The 14,355-nt window shown below is 38.3% G+C and overlaps 1 protein-coding gene across 5 annotated transcripts in view; it reads left to right on the top strand.

The window, feature by feature from the left end:
* The window catches only part of LOC310903460 (uncharacterized protein), a 490,104-nt gene that overhangs the window by 144,044 nt on the left and 331,705 nt on the right, over nt 1-14,355 (top strand). For 2 of the 5 annotated variants that reach the window (XR_014587545.1, XR_014587546.1), the window contains exon 3: nt 3,146-3,230. The exons of the other annotated variants lie outside the window; for them this stretch is intronic. The gene's annotated coding sequence lies outside the window, so the exon portion shown is untranslated. The remainder of the gene's footprint in view (nt 1-3,145; nt 3,231-14,355) is intronic. 5 annotated transcript variants of the gene reach the window in all.

Raw genomic sequence — 14,355 nt, 5'->3', positions numbered from 1 at the left:
ATAGGTTTTAAATGGGAATAACTGGGAAAAATTCACTTCTCTCAAAGTGGAACTTCTTCAGTTCATGAAAATGTTATCTATTGCTTTCAAAATCACATTACTAGTCCTATTTCTTCTATGCACTGGAATGAAATAGTATCTGTTCATTTGGCAAATCAATTTCAAGATAGCATCAGGGGGTTGTTTGCTTGTCTTGATTCTGCAGATTGAGTCTTCTAAGTATTTACTTTAAAATGTTGTATTGATACCTCAAGTTAGCTTCCTTGTTTGATACTGGTGTTTCTTCTGCTAATGTATTTTTTAAAATTCCAAGCTTGTTTCTCATAATTTTCTGCATGTCCTCAAATGTCAGGTAGGAGATTTTCTCTGACAGATCTAGCTAATTACCTCTGATATCAAAAGCAAAATTGCTAAATGAGCCTCTGCAAGTTTTTGGCACAGGTTATCCTCAATGGGATAAAAGATTGCATGTTAGCTTTCAATAAGGATAAAAAAAAATGTGGCTTGCTACCTCTGCAACATAGGTTAGATAAAGAACTGCTGTTTTGTAGTGACAGAGTATCGGTTTCAACAAACCATAATAAGTTAAAAATGATTCATTGTTATTTGAACACTGACTATTTGGATGACTTAACCTGAGTGGAGAAAACAATGGGATTAATATTCCTTCCATGCAGGTCTTCTAGATGTTGTGCTTTTAAGTCTGGTCTGACTTAACGTTCTTAATATGATAAGCAGTTTCTTTGTTTTATTCCATATGCAGATAATATGAGATTGGGAAGGACTACAGTCACTCAGTAGGCTAGAATTCCCAAATATATTCGATGACTTGAGGGAGTTATGTGATTTAAATATGATGTTTGCTATACTTGCAAACGGTCAGCTGCATGACCATGAGTTGGAAAATGATATTTGAAACAAAACCTAGTAAGAACATTTTCTTTAATAAGTTTCTGAAAGAGGAAGGAAATATTTTTTTTCTTCATATTCAGGGTGCATTGGAAAAGTAGGAACTGCTTTCAGATTGCTGTAAGGAGTATTTCAGTGTAGAAGCTGGGTCAGGACACTTTAACAGTAGACTGTTTTGTGGTGGAACACCTGTCCTAGGAAGAGGTTATTTAAAGTAGGCTATGCAAACATCTGCCAGGAATTATTTTAAGCATAATTTATGTTGTCCTATACAGAGAGATAGACTTCCCCAGCTCAGCCCTAATTTTCTTCCTATTATTTATTTTATATGTTCCTTTACAAAAGGTAAGGTATATAAGTCACTGCAAGATATTATGAGGGTCTGGAGGATGTCATTAGCATGAATTTTCCTTACCCAGGGCTTGTCTTCGTCTCTGTGTGCTTTGAAAGGAGAACAATTCTGTAATCCTTAAATTTTGGAGAGGTGGAGTAATGCATGGATGAGTGGAAAAGGAAGGAATGAAGCTATAGTAAATATAAGAATATTGTGTGCATATCGCAGGAATCCCACTGCAGCCACCTTCAGGTGCTTCTAGCTGCTAAGTATTTTAAATTGATACATGTCAACTATTGAGAAGAGATGGGTCTGCTGAAATCCTTTTTGACCTTAAGAAACAGTGGTGGGGACAAGGCTGTTTGGGTGATCCTATGATTATCTCTTGTCAAAGTTTCAGATATTCAATTCTAATAAATTGTTATGGTCTGCATATGTGAACCTCAATGTAAGCATAAGATCATTGCTGCCGTGCATAATGCCAAACCAGAGCCCTTTTTATCATCTTATCACCAATACAGTGACATATGAATGGACATACTAAGTTTGTCATACTGTTTCTAGGCAGATTATATGTCAGATTTAAATTGATCGTGTGTCCTGTAGTTACCTAAACCGTTCTGAAAAAAAAATCAAACCGAGGTTTGTATGAAAGTTTTTTTCCTTATGTTTTCAATGTGGTAAGAGATGAATTTATACTGATAAATGTTTTTGAATCAAACCATGTTGGATTTTCAACTACTGGAAATTAATGAAGTTTCATTAATTTCAGAAAGGGCTAGGAATATTTACACCAGTTGAAGGCACGTGATAATATGAGCATTTATATGACAGATTCTGGGTGTTTAGTTTGGACTACAGAAAAACTGTCAGCTTTATCCGAAAGATATTCATAAAGAGTTTCCATATTATAAATGATCATCCAGTATGAAAAAACAGTAATTACTCTATACAAATTTTCTATTATTTTCCAGTCATTTAGAGCTATAAATTAGCAAATAAGTAAACAATAGACTATGAATGAATAAGTGTAGATACTGAGATGTCCTGGAACAGATGGCCTTTTTGAAAACAAAGAAACAACCCCTCTACCATAAGCGTAGGCTTATGGCTCTTGCAATTGTGTCAATTCTGAGATAGGCTATCCAGTGTTTCTGTTGATGTTAAGGAACTGTGTTGTCACTTAACTTTTTTCTTTTTCTTTCTTTTACCTTCTGTGTGGAAGGAAAGTAAGAGAAGCGTAATGTTTAAGGCAATTAAGTAAACCACGTACAGCTAATATGGAAACCGTTCAGAAATTGGTTACAAAATGAGAGAGAACTTGCTCAGAAAATAGAAGGTAAATTTCTCTCTGTATCAGAGAGGAGCTGAATGAAGACACGTCACAGATATAGGGCAAAACAGTGTGTTCAAGTTAGAAGAAAAGATTGGTTGAAAGAAATCTGTTTGAGTCCAAATCTGGAAAACTATTTTTACCATTTATCTTTCAGAGTATTTCTCCTCTGTGCTCTTCCCCTTGTACCATACTAGTCTGGCATCCCAGAATGTTCTTGAAATGCCTTCCCTCACTACCTGAAATGATAGCTTTTATTTCAGGACTTGGCTTATTATTATTTGATCCTATAACCCCTTAAGACCAGCATTAGCAGTTGGTGTCAGGAAATCCCAGTTCCCAGTGCCAAGGGGTTAATTGCTTTTTACCGTTTGATCTTTTTTATACCCACTTTATATGCTACCTGACCCTTTTGCCATCTCTAGGAAGTACACATACTTTCCTGTGCTGGCCAACTTCCTGAATCTCCACATAGCTTTCCCCGTGGGTGTCTTGCCAATTTTACATTACGTACTTTTCAGCCAAAAAATCTCAGTTGACCTAATTTTTTTTTTCTCCTTCTTACACAGATCTATGAATTTGGACTTCTAATGCATTAAACTCCCAAGGTACAAAGTTAGTTTGGAACTGATGCATTTAAAGTGTGTGTCAAAGGTGAGAAGGAAGCTCTGAAAACTTTTTGATTTTTTGATACATATTTTTTTATATTCTCTTGAAAACTTCAGTAATATTCAGGTTTGATGAAAATGTATTCCTTAGTTGGAAATTTACTTGTTAGGAGGAAGTAGGAGGCAAAAAGAAGCATGCAAGAACCTGGCACATTCATGTTAGATTTATTTAGTTTAGAAAATAGATTTAAAAAAAAGTGTGAAGTTTTAGATTTTGAGGATCATGATGTGTTTAAAAGCTTAGCAGTATTGTACTAGTTCTTTGAAATATATTCAGTAGGACTGTGCAGGCCTTTCAAAATGAAACCTGAAGCAGAATTTACATGGTCTTGAATTTTTATGTGAAAAAAAAAAGGGAGTGAGGGCAGAGATAATTTGAAAATCCATATGTTATCCACATGAAAATTCACATTTATGAACTTCACAGACCCTTATACAGGTGAAATTTACCTGTTGTGAGTTCATTTATCTTCTCAGCTACAGTTTTCTTCCTCTTCAGGGAAAGGAACTAATCACCTTAGAGGAGGCAGCTGTTTTCATCCTGGCACTTGCTTTTAGGAGGCCACCAGGATATAGCCTCTTTTCAGTGATGCTATTGCCTGTCCTCTCTTCAGTTCTGACCTTTCTTACGGCTCTTGTTTAGTGGTCAGAGTAGATGGATTCTCATTCAGGTGCTGCACAGTTGATACAGCATGTATCTTTCTGTATCCTGCAGAAGGATACAGCACATACCCTTCTAACTCTGGGGCTGAATGGTGCCTTAAAGAACACATGGCCGTTATGAGGAGTTGGGACTTTTGTTAAGCTTACATGCTGCCTACAGCACTCGGTCTTTAAAAGGTTGTAGACTCTTCAGTAGGGTCCTTTCCATTTTTGGCTGCTTCAAAGTATGAGACTACAGGAAGAAGGGGGATCTTAGTTTATGTGGGATGTTCCTGCTTTGCAGATCATTGTTTTTTCCTATCTCTTGGGATTTGGGATCAGTAAGGTGACAACTCATTCCTCCTTAACTAAGATGATAGTTAGACTGCTGGAAGTTAAATAATAGTCTGTTATTGTTGCTGTTACTTTTGTTTTACTAAGGAAGAGAAGAAATCATGAAACAAAATCAGGGATTGTTGTTAGCAGGTACTCTGTGGAGATGGAAGATATGTTTGGTATTTTCTGTGGATTCTAATAGTGTCTGGAAGTAAAGTCCTCCACAGTGAAATCAAAACCAACAACAGCAAAAAAAAAATGGAAACAAACAAAAAATGACACCCCCCCCCCCCACACACACACACGCATAGCCATTTCTGACAGTCAACAGGAAATAGTACCCAATCTATTTATAAATAAAATATATAATTTTGACAGTATAATCCCCAGCTCACAAATGTTTTCTTCTTGGCTTTCTTAACAATGGGTCAAGAATCAGGCTTCTAGTACCTTTCTCATTCATTATCCAAACATTTATCTCACTACACAAAAATATCTAGCTTAATTTCCCTTAGTTACCCATAAGCTTTTCTGTTAGAGAAGTGCGATTTTTCTACCTTTGGATCCTTTCTGGATGTCAGTGTATTTTCTCCTCAAAATGCAACTGAGTTGTACAGTTGGTAGGGAAAAATATGGAAAAAAAACGAAATGTTTCTTTTCAACTTCTTGATGCAATATTTTGTATCTTTCATGTTGATGTAGCTGAAGAGAATTATTTTTTTTTTTTTACAAGGGGCAAATTTAGCACTTCATTTCCTAGAAATTATAATAAACTACTCTTAAATATTGCAACAGAAGCTATACTTGAGAGCTTTTTTTTTTGCACTACCAAAGCCAAAACATAGAACAATGTTATTTGTTTATCAGAGGCGTCTTGCTGAGTCCCCGAGTTGTTTTACCAGTGATGCTGAACCCTTTCAGAAAGTTGAAAGTAGGAAGAGATTCATGAAGTAGTCAGGAAGGCTTTATGTGAGTTCAGAAAGTTGTCAGGTGGATACCCATCCCACAGGGTTTCTGGCTGCTAGCTAAACCAGAGCAGCAAATAGTAAAGTTATGGTAAAGTATCCTCTAAATAAATGGCAACACATCTTAGCCTCTGGATTACCTGTCTTTCTCTTCTCTTTAGCATTCATGTGAGGAAACACTATGAAAAACAATGGTGTGTTGGGTAGGTGACATGCAGTACTCTTTCACTGCATGTTTAATCTGCTCTTCTATTTCCTTGGACCTTGATAAAAGCATTCTATTTATTTATTTATTTGCCGCAGTAGCAGATTGCAAGTCACAAGATCAAGGTACTTACCAAAATCTCAGTGTTTCTGAGTGCTTGAAAACCAAGAGCAAACCCTAGAGGACTTTCTTAGACTTTTCTATTGTGTGCCACATTTACACTGTCAAGCTATTACCTGAAGTGTCTTGTAGCTATTCCACATTCAGACTTGACTGTGACCTTTTATTGTTTTCATTCCCATGACCACTTTGCCCCTCTTGTTCAATTTGAAGGACATCATATCTCTCTGGCACCAAATGGTTCCAGTACTCAGGAGCTTGAGTAAATGTTACAAAGTGAGAGCAGCTAATTAAAAATCTGTAGTGTTGACATCTGTTTAATATATGCAATATTTCCAGAACTTGATAGCAGACCACCTTACAGTAGCAAGGGTCTAAGTCAGACTGTTTAAATAAAGTAATAATGAAGTACAGTGATATGGTTGTAAACTTGGAGTTGTTCCAAATAGAGTCATAAAGTGTGCTAATTGGTTCTGAGAATTGGAATGCAGTAAAAGTCAAATTTTACAACAGTGACTATTATACAGCGGAATTAACTTGGCTACTCTGGAGGTTTTAAATATACCTAGCTATTAAGAGGCAAAGTCACAAGATTATAGGGATTTTACTTGAACAACTGGGAGATTGACATATCCATTTTCATAGTTGAAGATTAAGATAATAAGAACAACTTAATTAACATATTAAGTTAAATGGGGGGTATGTACAATGCTATTTGTTTGAGCAAATTAGTCGTACCTACAGGCTTGATTAGGTAACATTTTGGAATATTACGAGAAATTAATGTAATGATTTGAGTCACTTGTTAATAGATAAAAATGTATTTAATTAGTTGTACTACCATTATTTAATCAAACTTACAGAGCGCCTTAATTTCATTAAATTCTACGTAAGTTAATAAGTATAACGTTACTGCTTTGATAATGCTGAAACATCTATAATTGTTAAGACTATGGAACACAGGCAATATCATTTTGCACCGAAGTAGTAATCTGAATGAAATGCATAAGAAATGAGACATCTCTTTAATATATTTCTATAAACTATAAACTAACACAAACTGTTAAAGAATTTCTACCTTGATGACTATTCTTACTTGAGGCATTCCATTTTCTGTGACAGCAACTTCACAATTCATTCAAGTCTTTTTCCACTGATTATTATATTTTTTTTAATTTTATATTGCTGGGGAGTGATGAGGCTTTTTCTTTTCCCTTTTTCCCTTTTTTTTCCCTTTTTTTTCCCTTTTTTTTCCCTTTTTTTCCCCTTTTTTTCCCCTTTTTTTCCCCTTTTTTTCCCTTTTTTTCCCTTTTTTCCCTTTTTTTCCCTTTTTTTCCCTTTTTTTCCCTTTTTTTCCCTTTTTTCCCTTTTTTCCCTTTTTTCCCTTTTTTCCCTTTTTTCCCTTTTTTTCCCTTTTTTTCCCTTTTTTTCCCTTTTTTCCTTTTTGCCTTTTTCCCTTTTTCCCTTTTTCCCTTTCTTCCTTTCTTCCTTTTTTCTTTTTTTCTTTTCTTTTTTTCTTTTTCCTTTTTTTCTCTCCCTCTCTCCCTCTCCCCCTCCCTCCTCCCTCTCCCTCCCTCCCTCCCTCCCTCCCTCCCTCTCCCTCCCTCTCTCTCTTTTTCCCTTTCCCTTTTTCCCTTTCCCTTTTTCCCTTTCCCTTTTTCCCTTTCCCTTTTTCCCTTTCCCTTTTTCCCTTTCCCTTTCCCTAAAAAAATAATAATCCCACAGCATCTGTGTGATCCTTTTGGTATCTATAAAACAATAACAATTGGAATCTGAAAAAGAACAGAAGAGTCAATAAATCATGGTTATGCAAAACCACCATAGTAGTCTTACCATCTTAAATCACTGCCTGCCCTATCCTATATCTTTTCTGTTAATGAGAATTGCTGACTTGAAAGGAAAACAAAATACCATTCACTGTGCAGTTGTACCTTACAGTGGTAGACAGGAAGCGTTTGGTTGCTCTCCTGTTCTGTGTCTGTTCTAATAATCTGAGCTAATTCTTTAATGTGGATTTTACTATTTGTAGTTATAATTCAAGCCAACTATGTTCTGTCCAATCTGTCCTGGTGCATAATTCTGTGGTATGCAATGAAAAAAACAAAACAAATAATAAAAAAAACACACACCAAAACTACTGCACTTTAACAGGATCTGTTATCTGTAGAGGTGTCTGTTGCTAATAACCTGTTTCTGAGTGTAGAGGGCCTGTAAAGTGTTGAGAAGATACATGTTGGAGAAGGAAGGCAAATAATATACACAAGCAAGAGTGTCTTTTATTGTAATACTTTGAATTCATAATATATGAAGTAAAATAATTTAGAAGAATGCAATTTAAAAGATGAAATACAAAAGTTAAAAAGTAAAAGATAAAAATACCATTAAGAAGGAATTCCCTTCTTAAGTTGTACTAACGCAAATGAAAAGATAACTGTAATAGACAGTGCCATTAATAATGCAATTGGAAACAGGTGCAGCACTTGCGGTATTTAAACTGCACAAAGATGGTGTTAGTTTAGTATCAATCAACAGCTGTGGAATAATTGCCCTTTTAAAATGCAGTTATAAAATCGTTGGCAACAGCAACATTAAATCTGCAACAGTGTTGCTAATTTGATACCTGGATCACCAAAAAATACTCAGAAAAGTAGGTCTTTCATTGATAACTGCATCTGTGGGTAGCTTTTTTGCAAGCATGTTATCACAGAAATGATCAACTGATCAAATAAGTTGATCCCACCCGAAATTCTCTGTATTTGTGCTTGGGATTGCCCCAGCCCAGAGACAGGACCTTGCACTTAGCCTTGTTGAACTTCGTGAGGTTTGCATGGGCCCAAATTTCAAGCCTGTCAAGGTCCTTATGGATGGCTTTCCTTCCCTCCAGTGTATCAACCGGGGGGGAGCTTAGCCTTTCTAACCTGATCCCTGGAAGCTCAGACAATTTCTCTGTATTCCTTCCAGGCTACCTGTCCTTGCTTCCACCCTCTGTAGGCTTCCTTTTTGTGTTTGAGTTTGTCCAGGGGCTCCTTGTTCATCCATTCAGGCCTCCTTGCATTTTTGCCTGGTTTCCTCTCTGTTGGGATGCATCTCTCTTGAGCTTGGAGGAGGTGATCCTTGAGTACTAACCAGCTTTCTTGGGCTCCTCTTGCTTCCATGGCTTTATCCCATTGTACTCTACGAAGCAGATACCTGAAGAGGCCAAAGTCTGCTCTCCTGAAGTCCAGGAAAGTGAGCTTGCTGGTGCGCCCTCCTCACTGCACTAAGGATCTTGAATTCCACCATTTCATGGTCACTGTTGCCAAGGCTGCCCTTGAATTTCACATTCCCCACCAGGTCCTCTTTGTCGGTGAGAACAATGTTAACAGATGCAAAACTCTTACTAACACTGTCCTACAAAGTACTGCCAGAAGATGCAATATAAAGCTGGCCAACATCGTTTGTCTCTGTGTTTGAAAGAGTAAGATACAAGTTTAGTGAGTTTTTTATTGAAAAGTCTGGAAAGAATTAATAAGGAAACTATAAGCTTTAGATTGTGACTTATTATAGACTGTGTATGTAAAAAGGCTTCTGGAACAATTCTGCAGGATGTCAGAAGTAAAGCCCTTTGTCAATACCTCATGTGTTTTTCAGGAATGTAATAACTAGAAGATAAACACAGCTTAGGAAAACGGGGTGCCAGTGACCTTTTTACAGAAAATATTCACAGTAACCAACTGTCCCTTTGTCCTCTCATTAGGAACTGAAACCTATGCTCTCATTTGTCTGGCATTAAAATGGAAGAGGAGAACATTGTCTAATTCCAAATGCATGTGTTTATCACTGGTTTGTTAGTAAGTAATACAAGTATGAGAATAAAGTTATCAGAAGAACCATACAGTAGTTTTCTGAGAAACAGAAGAGTGAAGTTGTCAATCAGTTATCTAATCTGCCAATCTTTATCAAGGGTATGGTGGCTTTGGTAGGATATAGGTTGGCTTACTGTTAGGAGTGTGTAGACCAATGTGGTTGTTGGGTGTTCTGCAGTATGATAGGCCAGAAAGTAGTGTTTCATTTCCAACTTGAAACTTAAAACTCTCTGCATAAGCTTTTAAATGAGTGTGAATTAGAAGGATATGATTACAGGAGGCGATGCTTGATTTTAGGTTAAATTCTGCTAGGCCTTGCACTATCCCAGTCATCAAAGAAGAAAACTTAGTGCTGAGATCATCTTTCATTTTACTTCAGAAATAACCTCTGTAGAATAGAGATTAATAGATTTCAAGCCAGGGTTCCTGGGGATTACTGTGTTGTTCTGACTGCCATTCTTCTGGGAAAACTGAGAAACCAGGTACTGCCATATTTCTATCTCAGTGATAAGAAGTATTGATTCTTTTAATACTTTCACTTTCTGATTTCATACAAAATCATAGATGAAATTTGGATTCATCTTCCTACCTATCATAATAAAATATATGACCAGATACTGGTCATATAAAGTAACCAAGAAAAAAAACTAGATACCTTTGCAAACTGAGTCTTTGATCCTGAATGTAACTTATTTTAATTTGCTTGGAAAGCTGTTCAGGGACTCTTCCCTGTAACTTCATTTGTTTCTTAGTAAGAGTACTCTGCGTGGCCTAAATACCCATTTTTGTTGACTCTCTAATAAGCAACTTTTTGTGTTTGACTGGGAGGTTTACCATATCTGCATTAGATACAAATCATTTTTGTAATGATGAGAATTATTCTTTTGGAAAAACATCTGGAGAAAGCTGTTTTTAGCAGAGTTTACAGGAATTCTCAGTTTCCTTTCACCTTGCTGTCTGCAGAGCAAAATGGTAGTGATTGATGAAATTCATTTCTTATATCCATTCTTCTTCATAGAGTTCCACAATATTTTATTCTCATATTTGAACAAACAGAACAGCTTTGAATAGGGTATATATATGCAGACAATATTGGAGTATATTATTTGTCAATATATGTTTTTCTGATTTCAGGGATACCGATATACTTGTTATGTTTTATGTTTAATTTACATTATATGGGGATCTTTCTGAAATGTATGTATGCAATTGATACTATTTTTGCTTTAAAATGTAGATAAGGTCCTTTACCTCTTTTAAAAATAGACTTCATCTGTCTCATGAACCTATCAACCCATCCCAACCTATCATTTTTACACCTCATCTTAATAGACGTGGTAGTTTAGTGACACTTACTGATTTCTTTCCTTTTTTTTTTCTTCTTTTAAAAGAACCTTTTGTTAGTGTACTTAGTGTATGTAATTTAACATATCAATATGACTACAGGAATCACGAGGGACTACATAATATTTTAAATGTTATCAAATTCTGTGACCATTTAAAATAAACAGCCATTGTACATTATTCCCAGTTTTTCATTGTTCATAAAATATGTTAATATATTTTGATGTGAAAGTGCAAGCATTCATGAACCTAATCTCTGCAGATATATTCACAGATTCACCTAGTTTCTCTATTTGAATCATCAGGTGAATGTAGCTGTGGGAGAAAAAAGGGTCAGGTAGTATTTGGGTAAATATCATTGAAGACCAGGTGCACAAGGAATTAAATCTGAATTTCACATCTGAATGTTCAGTTAATTTGGAGCTGAACTTACAGGAACTTAGGTCCAAAGTGTAAGGACATTACTAATAAAAATGGTAAAATTTTTCACTGCCAAGGTATTAGTGTACAAAAAGAGTAGGACTTGTTCCTGGTTTTTGAGGGAATGCAATTTGAACAGAAATTTGATTTTTGATTACTACATTGATGAAAATATATGCAAGTTATGAAACTGGCTGGTTATCATAGAGGATTTTCAAGCTTTTAACCAAATAAGCCCTCTTTGACCAGTCGTATTTCAGCAGCTTTATTTCAGCTAATTCTGCAAAATAAGTTCTGTGGTTTTGAAAAAAAAGCTGGGGAGAAAAGCCTCTCTGTATTAAAGAGAGGACATAAAGAAATGACACTTTTTCTTCTTTCTGATCTCTTTTATCTTCTATTTGCCACTTTTGTTTTCTTTTTTCCTCTCAGGATACGGATAAAGTGCAGAATGGCAATGAGGCAAAATTCAGCATAAATTAAGGTAGTCATTTGCAGATAACTGCTTTGCTCTCTAATCAGCCAAAGAGTGTTTATTTTCAGTATATGAAATTGATTAAATTCCATTCACTTTAGATTCTGTTTGAGCCAATATCTGTTCTTTTTTTTTTTTTTAACAACATCTTGGTGTTATGTTTTCTTTCATCACTAGAGAGAGAATAAAATTTCTTTCATTTCTAGTTTTCTCACTTCTCTTAAAGATATTTAGCGGAAGCTTAAAGATTCAGGGCAGCAAATAAAACTGGAATGATCATGCATAGGCCTTGCATTTGCCTTCAATCCATATTTCTGAAAATAAGATTTCAGTTCAGTTTATGAAGAGGTATGAGTTGTAGAGCTCAGCTCTTATCTGTTATGTAAGGAATTCGAGACATTTTGGAAAAGATTAGTTTTAGTGCAAAATAGCTTTAGTCAAGATAACTCCAAAAACATTCTTTATGATGATGAGATTCTTTGTTTAAATAATATCTTATGGTGTGCAATGAAAGCCAAGTGTTTTCCAAAATACACATTGCACCTGTCCGGCAGAGCCTCCAATGTGGTATGACTCTCTATTCTTGGCGAAGTCAGGAAGGGGACCAGTAAAACCGCTGTCTTGGATTTCCGGAGGGCTGACTTTGAGCTGTTCAGGACACTGGTTGGCAGAGTCCCTTGGGAGGTGGTTCTGAAGGGCAGAGGAGTCCAGGAAGGCTGGGCACTCTTCAAGAAGGAAATCTTAATGGCTCAGGAGCGGTCTGTCCCCATGTGCCCAAAGACGAGCCGACGCGGAACTAGACCGGCCTGGCTGAACAGAGAGTTGTGGCTCAAGCTTAGGAGAAAAAAGAGGGTCTATAATCTTTGGAAAAGAGAGTGGGCCACTCAGGAGGACTATAAGGGTGTTGCGAGGCTGTGCAGGGACAAAATTAGAAAGGCCAAAGCTCATCTGGAGCTCAATCTGGTTACTGCCGTTAAAAATAACAAAAAACGTTTTTACAAATACATCAACACAAAAAGGAGGACTAAGGAGAATCTCCATCCTTTACTGGATGTGGGGGGAAACTTAGTTACAAAAGGTGAGGAAAAGGCTGAGGTGTTTAATGCCTTCTTTGTCTCAGTCTTTAGCGGCAAAACCAGTTGTTCTCTGGATACCCAGTACCCTGAGCTGGTGGAAGGGGATGGGGAGCAGGATGTGGCCCTCGCTATCCTTGAGGAAAGGGTTGGCGACCTTCTACGACACTTGGATGTACGCAAGTCGATGGGGCCGGATGGGATCCACCTGAGGGTACTGAGCGAACTGGCGGAGGAGCTGGCCAAGCCGCTTTCCATCATTTATCAGCAGTCCTGGCTATCGGGGGAGGTCCCAGTTGACTGGCAGCTAGCAAAAGTGATGCCCATCTACAAGAAGGGCCGGAGGGTAGACCCGGGGAACTATAGGCCTGTTAGTTTGACCTCCGTGCCAGGGAAGCTCATGGAGCAGATTATCTTGAGTGTCATCACGTGGCACTTGCAGGGCAACCAGGCGATCAGGCCCAGTCAGCATGGGTTTATGAAAGGCAGGTCCTGCTTGACGAAACTGATCTCCTTCTATGACAAAGTGACACGCTTAGTGGATGATGGAAAGGCTGTGGATGTGGTCTACCTTGACCTCAGTAAGGCTTTTGACACCATTTCCCACAACATTCTCCTCAAGAAACTGGCTGCTCGTGGCTTGGACTGGCATACGCTTCATTGGGTTGAAAACTGGCTGGATGGCCGGGCCCAAAGAGTTGTGGTGAATGGAGCCAAATCCAGTTGGAGGCCGGTTACTGGTGGAGTCCCCCAGGGCTCACTACTGGGGCCAGTCCTCTTTAATATCTTTATTGATGATCTGGATGAGGGGATTGAGTGCACCCTCAGTAAGTTTGCAGATGACACCAAGTTAGGTGCGTGTGTCGATCTGCTCGAGGGAAGGAAGGCTCTGCAGGAGGATCTGGATAGGCTGGACCGATGGGCTGAGGTCAACTGCATGAAGTTCAACAAGGCCAAGTGCCGGGTCCTGCACCTGGGGCGTAACAACCCCAAGCAGCGCTACAGGCTGGGAGATGAGTGGTTGGAAAGCTGCCTGGCAGAGAAGGACCTGGGAGTACTGGTTGATAGTCGGCTGAATATGAGCCAGCAGTGTGCCCAGGTGGCCAAGAAGGCCAACAGCATCCTGGCTTGCATAAGAAGCAGTGTGGCCAGCAGGTCTAAGGAGGTGATTGTCCCCCTGTACTCGTCTCTGGTGAGGCCGCACCTCGAGTACTGTGTTCAGTTTTGGGCCCCTCGCTACAAGAAGGACATCGAGGTGCTCGAGCGAGTCCAGAGAAGGGCAACGAAGCTGGTGAGGGGTCTGGAGAACAAGTCTTGTGAGGAGCGGCTGAGGGAGCTGGGATTGTTCAGCCTGGAGAAGAGGAGGCTCAGGGGTGACCTTAACTCTCTCTACAGGTACCTTAAAGGAGGCTGTAGCGAGGTGGGGGTTGGTCTATTCTCCCACGTGCCTGGTGACAGGACGAGGGGGAATGGGCTAAAGTTGCGCCGGGGGAGGTTTAGGTTGGATACTAGGAAGAACCTCTTTACTGAAAGGGTTGTTAGGCATTGGAATGGGCTGCCCAGGGAAGTGGTTGAGTCACCATCCCTGGAGGTCTTTAAGAGACGTTTAGATGTTGAACTTAGTGATATGGTTTAGTGGAGGACTTGTTAGTGTTAGGTCAGAGGTTGGACTAGGTGATCTTGGAGGTC

This window comes from Anser anser, assembly GCF_964211835.1.
Source record: "Anser anser genome assembly, chromosome: 8".
NCBI lineage: Eukaryota > Metazoa > Chordata > Aves > Anseriformes > Anatidae > Anser > Anser anser.
Note: the sequence above shows the minus strand (reverse complement) of the source record. Positions and strands in the feature narration are given on the sequence as shown.